The 7,867-nt window shown below is 44.4% G+C and overlaps 1 protein-coding gene across 1 annotated transcript in view; it reads left to right on the top strand.

Moving 5' to 3' along the window:
• Nucleotides 1-5,008: 5,008 nt before the first annotated feature.
• The window catches only part of colec10 (collectin sub-family member 10 (C-type lectin)), a 74,994-nt gene continuing 72,135 nt past the window's right edge, over nucleotides 5,009-7,867 (top strand). The window contains exon 1 of the mRNA XM_078540154.1: nucleotides 5,009-5,234. The gene's annotated coding sequence lies outside the window, so the exon portion shown is untranslated. The remainder of the gene's footprint in view (nucleotides 5,235-7,867) is intronic.

The following is a 7,867-nucleotide window of genomic DNA, read 5'->3' as shown; positions in this document are numbered from 1 at the left end:
AAAATTAAGAAGCTTTAATATCACTTTCAAGTCATGGGTGTTCAATCACTGTTTATATCATGCATCTTTGTAAGTACATTTGCTGTTCATGAGAATAGTTTCATCATTTGAAAGCATCCTGCTTACACATCTATGTGCCCTCTTTTTGCGAGGGTAGAGCCAAGCTTCCACTCAGTGTTTGCCTCCCTTTGTGACCCTCACATTCATGTAATGTGTAGCTGACTCATGATAGTTACTCTACCCTTGTGTTATGTCAGGGAGATGTGTCAAACTCTTTACTGAAAGTGTCTGCACTTTAGTAACCTTTACTCCTTACCAGACAACATGAAGTTAGATCTGCTCACTAGCCTTGGAGGGTTAGCTGCAATTGTTTCTCAAAGTGGAAAGGCTGCCTTCACTAGTGGTGCCACAGCACAAGACCTGCAGCCATGGCGATCTCTCCAGCCATGCGGGATCTCAGTCTCCGCTGAAAGTTTCTCATTAAGGTGGCGACAACGACATCAATTATTTAACACAGTGTTTGAGCTGTTGTGATGACTTTCACTTTCCAGAGCGCATGGATACAGGGTTCACTTCTGACCTTTCCAAAGATTAGGGCCTAGTCAATCATGAGGGTTGAAAGTACAAGTCCAAAGGCTGAAATTGCTCTCGATGTCACTAGTTGTAAAGGCCTTTCAGTGCACTGGCATGGCACAACGGGACAGAAGGAATGTCGCTGTGTCCCATTTCCTGTACCTTAATCTTCCTGGAATCTTGTGGCTATCAGTATGGCACGGGCATGTCTTCCACCTCATACTTCTTCAATGCCATCCTCATGTAGAAGCCGGCCCTCACTTCCCAATTCAGGCTCCTGCCCTTCCTGCTCTTCATTGTCCGAGGAGCTCTCAGCCTCCTCCAAGTCTCCCTCTGGCAAGAGATTCCCCCCTTTGAAGTGCCAGGTTGTGAAGGGCACAACAGACCATGATTACGTGGGACATCCTCTATGGAGAGCACTGCAGAGCCCCACCTGAGCAGTCCAAGCATTGGAAGTGCATCTTCAGGATGCCGATGGTCTGTTCGATGATGGATTGTGTTGCCTTATGCACCCTGGTGTGTCTCACAGGGCGATACATGGGTGTCATGAGCTATCATTTGAGGGGGTACCCTTTATCCCCAAGCAGCCATCCCTGTATTCACTGAGGCCTGTTGAATATGTGAGGCACCTGGGAGTGACTCAGAATGTATGAGTCATGGGAAACTCCCAGGGAGCTATCTGGTGACCTTCAGGGCCACTGGCAAGGGATGTCCTCCCAGTCCATGGGCTGTTAAATCCTCCTGCAGAATGTGGCAGATATGATCCACCACATCTCTTGAAACGTGCACGGCATTGTCTTTCACTCATTTCCAGATAGGAAAGTCTTCTTCAGTAGACTGTTGGTCATGCGAGCTGTCTCCGTTGGATGGATCTAACCTCCTCATCCTCTGGGAGCTGCTGGGGCTCCCCTGGACCATAGACCTGAGGCTGGGCCTCTTCTCGAAGCTGCGCTAGGCAGTGTCAGGCCTGTCTCGTCCTCCTCAATCAGATCACTGCCATCAAGAAGGCAACATTGAGCACAGGCTCTATTATTCAGTCCTACTTCTCCCTGTGGACAGATAGATCCAATGGATTAATGAATACTGGGCAAATATAGTAGACCTCCCACTCGCAAACAGAAAGCCACTGTCAAAACCTAGAGCTGCGTCTGCTCTACTGGCTTTTCACTGACACAGCCATGCAGCTGAGGCACAAAATCATATGTAGGTACCAAGATGCCAACCTTGATACTTGACATCTCAATCGCACAGAGGTTGGGGACATATTCATGAAATGTGCCACCTTACCAAAGGCACTCTTGCAATCTCTGATCTGGTAAGCTGATTAAGCTCAACTTGCACTTCAGCAATGACTGGATGCCTTTTGGCCTGTTATCCATGCCAATTGGAGAAAGCACATTAGAGGAGTTCATTGATGATCTGTCAGGTATGCAACAGCTTTGCTTCCTTAACCACTGCCAGCATTTTCCATTCTCACATACCTCTCTGTTAATGCTCAAATAGAGCAACTGTATTGTGAAGCCAATGACTCCTGCAGTCTCTCGTTAAAGCACACCAAAGGCAGTGGCTCCAATTGCACCTTCTCAAGGAACTCTTCCTCTTTTCTCTCAGCTCTAACTCTATTTCAGCGTTGTGAATCTCAACAGTTTGAGGGTGCCCCTGACAGGGCCTCTCATTCCAGCCATGGGCTCCTCCCACACAGCCTCACACCCCTCCCGAGCAGATTTCACACTGCACAACAACTTCGGGCTTCCAAGATGGTGTTGCTGCATTTCTACTTCAAGACCAGCTTCAACCACCCACCTTTTCAGTGTTCAGGTCACTCCAATCTTCCTGGAACCTCACAATGTGTAGGTAGAGCTTTCTTCGGTTATTCTCCGGCCTCCCCCTGTAACCCTGGATCCCATTGTAATTGTGGCAGACATTCCAGTGCTACCCACTGAACACATCACTGTTGATATCCCCATGCCCCATGTGGACCTCACCCCTCCACATCTTGAGGCTGTGAGCATGGTCGCATACAGAGGAGACACCCCCCACTCACCCCTCCCAGGAGAACTTTGATTAATCCCCTCTTTATTACGTATTCCCCATTTACAGGCTGCAGATGCCTCCCCTAACCTGCAGCTTAGTACCAAGCCAGACAAGCCCATCACCACTGACTGAAAGAACATGACCAGATCCTGCACACTGCCTGTGCCTAATCCAAATTGAGCACACAGGCCTTGCCCCTCCATAGGGCTTGACTCTGATGGTGCATGCTATGCATAGCCCTGTAGCAATGGCCCGCAAAGCCCCACGACTGCATTTAATCTCTCACCCTGACTTCTTGGCCCCAGACTAGGGACTATGACTGTCTTTCAATGAGCTCTCCCGTCCCTTCTTTACTGATAACAACACAGTCTCCCTCCCCTCCCCCACCTGCATGGGTCTCTGTGCAACTCATCCCTCTTGTGCCACACTAACACAACCCCCCCTCGTATTCCAGAGTCTGCATGCATCCCCTCCCATTCATGCAGTTTGATTCCCATCCACCCCTTCTGTGTCTGTGTTGTAGTCTTCCATGCTGGGCTCCAGCTTCCCCAACCTCCGTCTCCCCTCTGCCTGCCATTATCTCCCTCCCCCTCTCTAACCCCGCCATTGCCCATTGTCCCCCATGTCTCCATCTTCCTTCCCAACCCCCCACCAGTCACAATGTTGGTCTCTCTCTCATGGTGCACCCCTGCCTGAGCCCACAGAAGACACCGTCTGGAGTTGAGGGAGTCGGTGAGCAGACCAACCCTACAGCCCCACCAATGTAGCGTCTCACTGGCATTGGTGAGAACCCGGAGCAGCACTGTTGCGGGTAGGCTTTGAATGTTGCATGCACCTCAAATTCATGAGTGAAGTGAGGGCCAACACCTGCAGGCCACTTACTTCCAAACTTTAGACCAGTCTAATTTCCCACTGGTGTAGCACTAGATTGGGAGGGGGAACGTAATTCTGGCGAGTGGCATTTTTAATGCGCATTCATGACACAGTAATACATGCAAATGGCATTCCTGACATGGATCAGCAGGAAACCCAACCCACTATCAACCCGCCATGAAAGTGGTGAGGGGAGAATTCTGAACTGATTTCCCACCGGTAGGAATCCAAATCCTTCTCTCCAAATTTTCTGCTCCCGCCCACTGCAAAACCCACCACTGGCAGGACTGGAAAATTCCACCCCTTATTTATAAATACCAGTTCTAATTGGGTTTTTATTTGTTTAACATTAATGACTTTGATAAGCCACCTTATTATATTTAATATATCAACAACATATACTCATATATCTTTTTGCTTATATACCTCCCATCTTTGACTTTGACTTTGAATAATGGAGTCTTCACTCCTGGAAGTCAGACAGACTCCCTTCCTCGATATGGCCAGCCAGCTCTCCATTGTCATTCTTCTGTTTTACTTTGCTGCATTTTAAAAATAAATCATTGCTTCCCACTCCTTCTCCCCTTGACTACATATTGTTCATGTATATCCCTCTCTAGCCTCTGCCAAACTTTATGTAAATAGATCAGAATACAAGGCATGGGAGGACAAAAGTGAGGAACATGCAACTCACTTTATATAGCCCCTTCATCCACAGAATTGCTACATTAAATATAAAATAAAAATGTAAAAATTAACCATAAGTGCCAGTAAGTTTCATTAAATTAACACTGACATACAGGCTCTTCAGATTTTATAATTTTCAGAATGTTAACCATTCTGCAGATGTGTAATTTCACAAAAAGTATGTTTCTAAAAGCACAGGGGCCATAACAATTCTTTTGTTTTTAAATAACATCTAAAATTGTGTATATATTCAGCTAATGGTTCATTTTTGAGAGCTCCTAATTTCATAGAACAGTGATTAAAATAGCAGGAAAAATATGGTAGTTTTATTCACCTTAGATTATTTCCACTACAGATAAACATTTCCAGTCGGGCTTCAAAGCAAAGTCCTAGCTAACTGAGGTTATAGTCTGACATACTGCAAACAAAGGAGCATCTTTTGCAAGAAATCCTTCTTGTTCCTCCCCCTCCCCTGCCCCCATTGCCCAGTAAATAATGTTTGACCCCATTTCCTCCTCTCATGCTTCCTTCTAATCACCGCCATTCTGTTCTGATGGTTTAAAGTGGATTAGCAGTTTCCCGGAAAAACAGTAGAAACCTTGAGCTCGAGTTATTCTACGTTATTCTTGTGCACCTTTTCACAGCTTCCTGTACTTGAAAGTATGGCTGTGGAAGGAAATGCATAGTGGAGGCGCGTGTCATAGGGAAGGAACAGAGAGGAATAAAATAGGCAAAGGAATAACCCTTTAAACAAGACAGAGAAAACTACAAATCGCTCAGTGCAGGAATTGATTTTAAACAAACCACATAGCTTTAAACAAAGCTTTCATTCATTTGACGATTGTAACACACTTAACAGAGAATTTTTGAAAAAACTTTAACATAATAGAATCAAATCCTTTAAACAGACACGCTGGGTGGGCAATGTGATTCACTGACGCAATATTAAAAGCAACTCTGTAATAAACAAATGTCAACAATGAATAAACACTCTGGGAGGGATGGGATCTGGATAGGGTACCAGAGGCCTGGATAAGATCCTCCATTTTACTCTGTTGTTTCGAGAGGTAAGCTGTCTATGCTTGTTCCAGAATATGCAAATCTTGTGTTTGGTCAGAAGCTTTAGGTTGTGTTTACTGTTGTAACATGAGGATTAACTTTAGTTTGTAAGGAGAAAGTGTGCATTAAATAAACAGTGGCATTAGGCTCTTCAGCTTTTGCTTCCATTTAATTTTTCAGAATGATATCCTTCCTCAGATGCGTTGTTTAATGAAAATTATGTTTCTGAAAAGACTGGAGCTGGACCATAATAATTTTCTGTTTTAAGACGATAGCATCTAAGACTGCGTATATTCAGCTAATGGTTCATTTTTTTTCTGGGAATTGTTCCTGGCACTCGGCTCAATAATTTTACGTCTATTGAATTATTTGTGAAACCCCCCCCCCTTTCATAGAACTGTGATTAAAGTAAGGGGAAAGATGGAATAGTAAAGTATTTTTCATAAAGAGTTACTTTCATTCGAGATAAACATATGCTACTGGGCCTCAAAGGGGGTAATCCTGGCTAACCAAGAATTTAAATTACATTGAAGCCTTGTGGTAAACTACATCAAAACAAGGAGAAAGAATACTGACAAACTAAATGAAGGTAATGGAAATACAAAATGCCCACAAAATAAACTAAAAGGGATCATTAATAATGGTGAACTGTTGCAAGCAATAGAATCTTGCCAAACCCACTTTTTAAAATTTAGATTTAACTTAGTTCAGATTTTAAAACTGCAATTTCCAGTAAAATTGCAGTGTCATATTCTGTCCAGCCATTAGATAAAGCAACATTTTATGTCGAGATTCGTCTGATGACATGTTAGGATTCAACAGGTTTAAAGGATAAGAAGAAAATCGGACAAGTAAATTATGTGAAAGTAAAAATGTGATGAGAAAGTTTCCGCCTGTCAAAATTATGTTATTTGTTTTTTTGGAGATACAATTCCTTCTTTGTAAAATATGAAGGGGTGAAAATTCATTATTAACCTTTTTTGGGTGCATAAATAACAGGGCACATGCCGTGCGTGCCCCAGCAATAGGCCCAAGTTTCACGCACTAGCTTTGGGCCTCTTTTAAATAATTTATTCAAGCTGCCAATGCTGATTGTGCCTCCAGGGGCAATTCTCCCTTTTCAAGAGATTAATTTCACACTGCCTGTCTCAGCAGCAGCAACTCTCAGACCCTTAGTTAAGTCTTGGGAGTGAAGAACAGCTGGTGGGGGGGTGGATTGGGGGAAGGCCACTTGTAGATTAATAATGCCCCACAGGCTTGCTGTGGACCTATGAGGAATCTTCTTGCTATTCTTGGTTTTTTACTTACCATTTCTAGTGTTAGGTACTTGAATCTACTTCAGGGAGCCAAGGTTTTTTTCTTTATTTTTTCATGGGATGTGGGCATTGTTGGCAATGGCAGCATTTGTTGTCCATCCCTAATTGCCTTTGAACTGAGTGGTTTATTATGCCATTTCAGAAGGCAGTTAAGAGTGAACCACATTGCTGTGGGTCTGGAGTCACATGTAGGCCAGGCTAGGTAAGGATGGCAGATTTCCTTCCCAAAAGGGCATTTGTGAATCAGGTGGTATTTTACTACAATCAATCATAGTTTCATGGTCACTATTACTGAGACTAGCTTACAATTCCAGATTTTAATAATTGAATTTAAATTCCATTAGCTGTCACAGTGGGGTTTTAACCCATGTCCCCTGGGCATTAGCCTGGGCCTCTGGATTACTAGCCCAGTGACATTACCACTATGCTACCACCTTCCCCCACAGGTCTTGGGTCCCTCATTGATATGCAAGGGGCCCAATGCTTGCTTTAAGAGCTGACAGTGAAGCCGGAAAAAAAAAATCACCTGATGCATATATGAGATTGGACGTATTTCAGAAATCCAAGAATGGAAGTATTTCAGAAGCTCTTGTTGTGCAAGGTAAATCTTTGGCCTGCTCCCCACCTGCCTAGCAGCTACAGCAAGGACTCATTTCTAATCCATATTATCTTCATTTCCCTTGGTGAATATTAGCATGTAGGTAATTGTCTGCTTGTTCAGTTTTGCTCTCAAAGCTTACCAGGGGTTGGTGGAATGTGGAGTTGAGGCCACAGTCAGATCAGCCATGATCTTGTTGATTGGCTCAGCGGGCTTGAGGGGTTGAATGGCCTACTCTGCTCCTAATTTGTATATTCGTATGTAACTGACTAGCCAGGGGACTCACTTTATAGCACCATGTTCCATTAGTTCCTTCTGGCTTGAAGCACCACAGGTTAAGCTCCAGAGTTCAGCAATTAGAGGGTTGAAAGTGAAATGAGAGTCGTGGTGGGCAAGATCAGGTGCTGCATGGGAGTGTGATCAGTGGGTGGGTCGGCTCAGATGGACAACTGAAAGAGAACCCCAGCAGGCAGCATTGAAAATACTCAGGGCTTTGAGCTGAGTGTGATGGAGGAAGGATGCGCCTGCATGGGATAGTGCTTGTATGAGGCTCTGAAAAGCCCTGCCACACATACACTTCTCCCTCCAGAGTCACCCATGGGCCAGCTGCGTGCAGGTAAACTGCTCATGGTGGGGGGTGATATGGGATGCAGTTGGATGAATCGCAAAGCTTGTAAAAGAAGGTGAAAGACACCATTGCACATTATTCAGTAAAGTGAATATATTT

This window comes from Cetorhinus maximus, chromosome 4 (genome assembly GCF_964194155.1).
Source record: "Cetorhinus maximus chromosome 4, sCetMax3.hap1.1, whole genome shotgun sequence".
NCBI lineage: Eukaryota > Metazoa > Chordata > Chondrichthyes > Lamniformes > Cetorhinidae > Cetorhinus > Cetorhinus maximus.
Note: the sequence above shows the minus strand (reverse complement) of the source record. Positions and strands in the feature narration are given on the sequence as shown.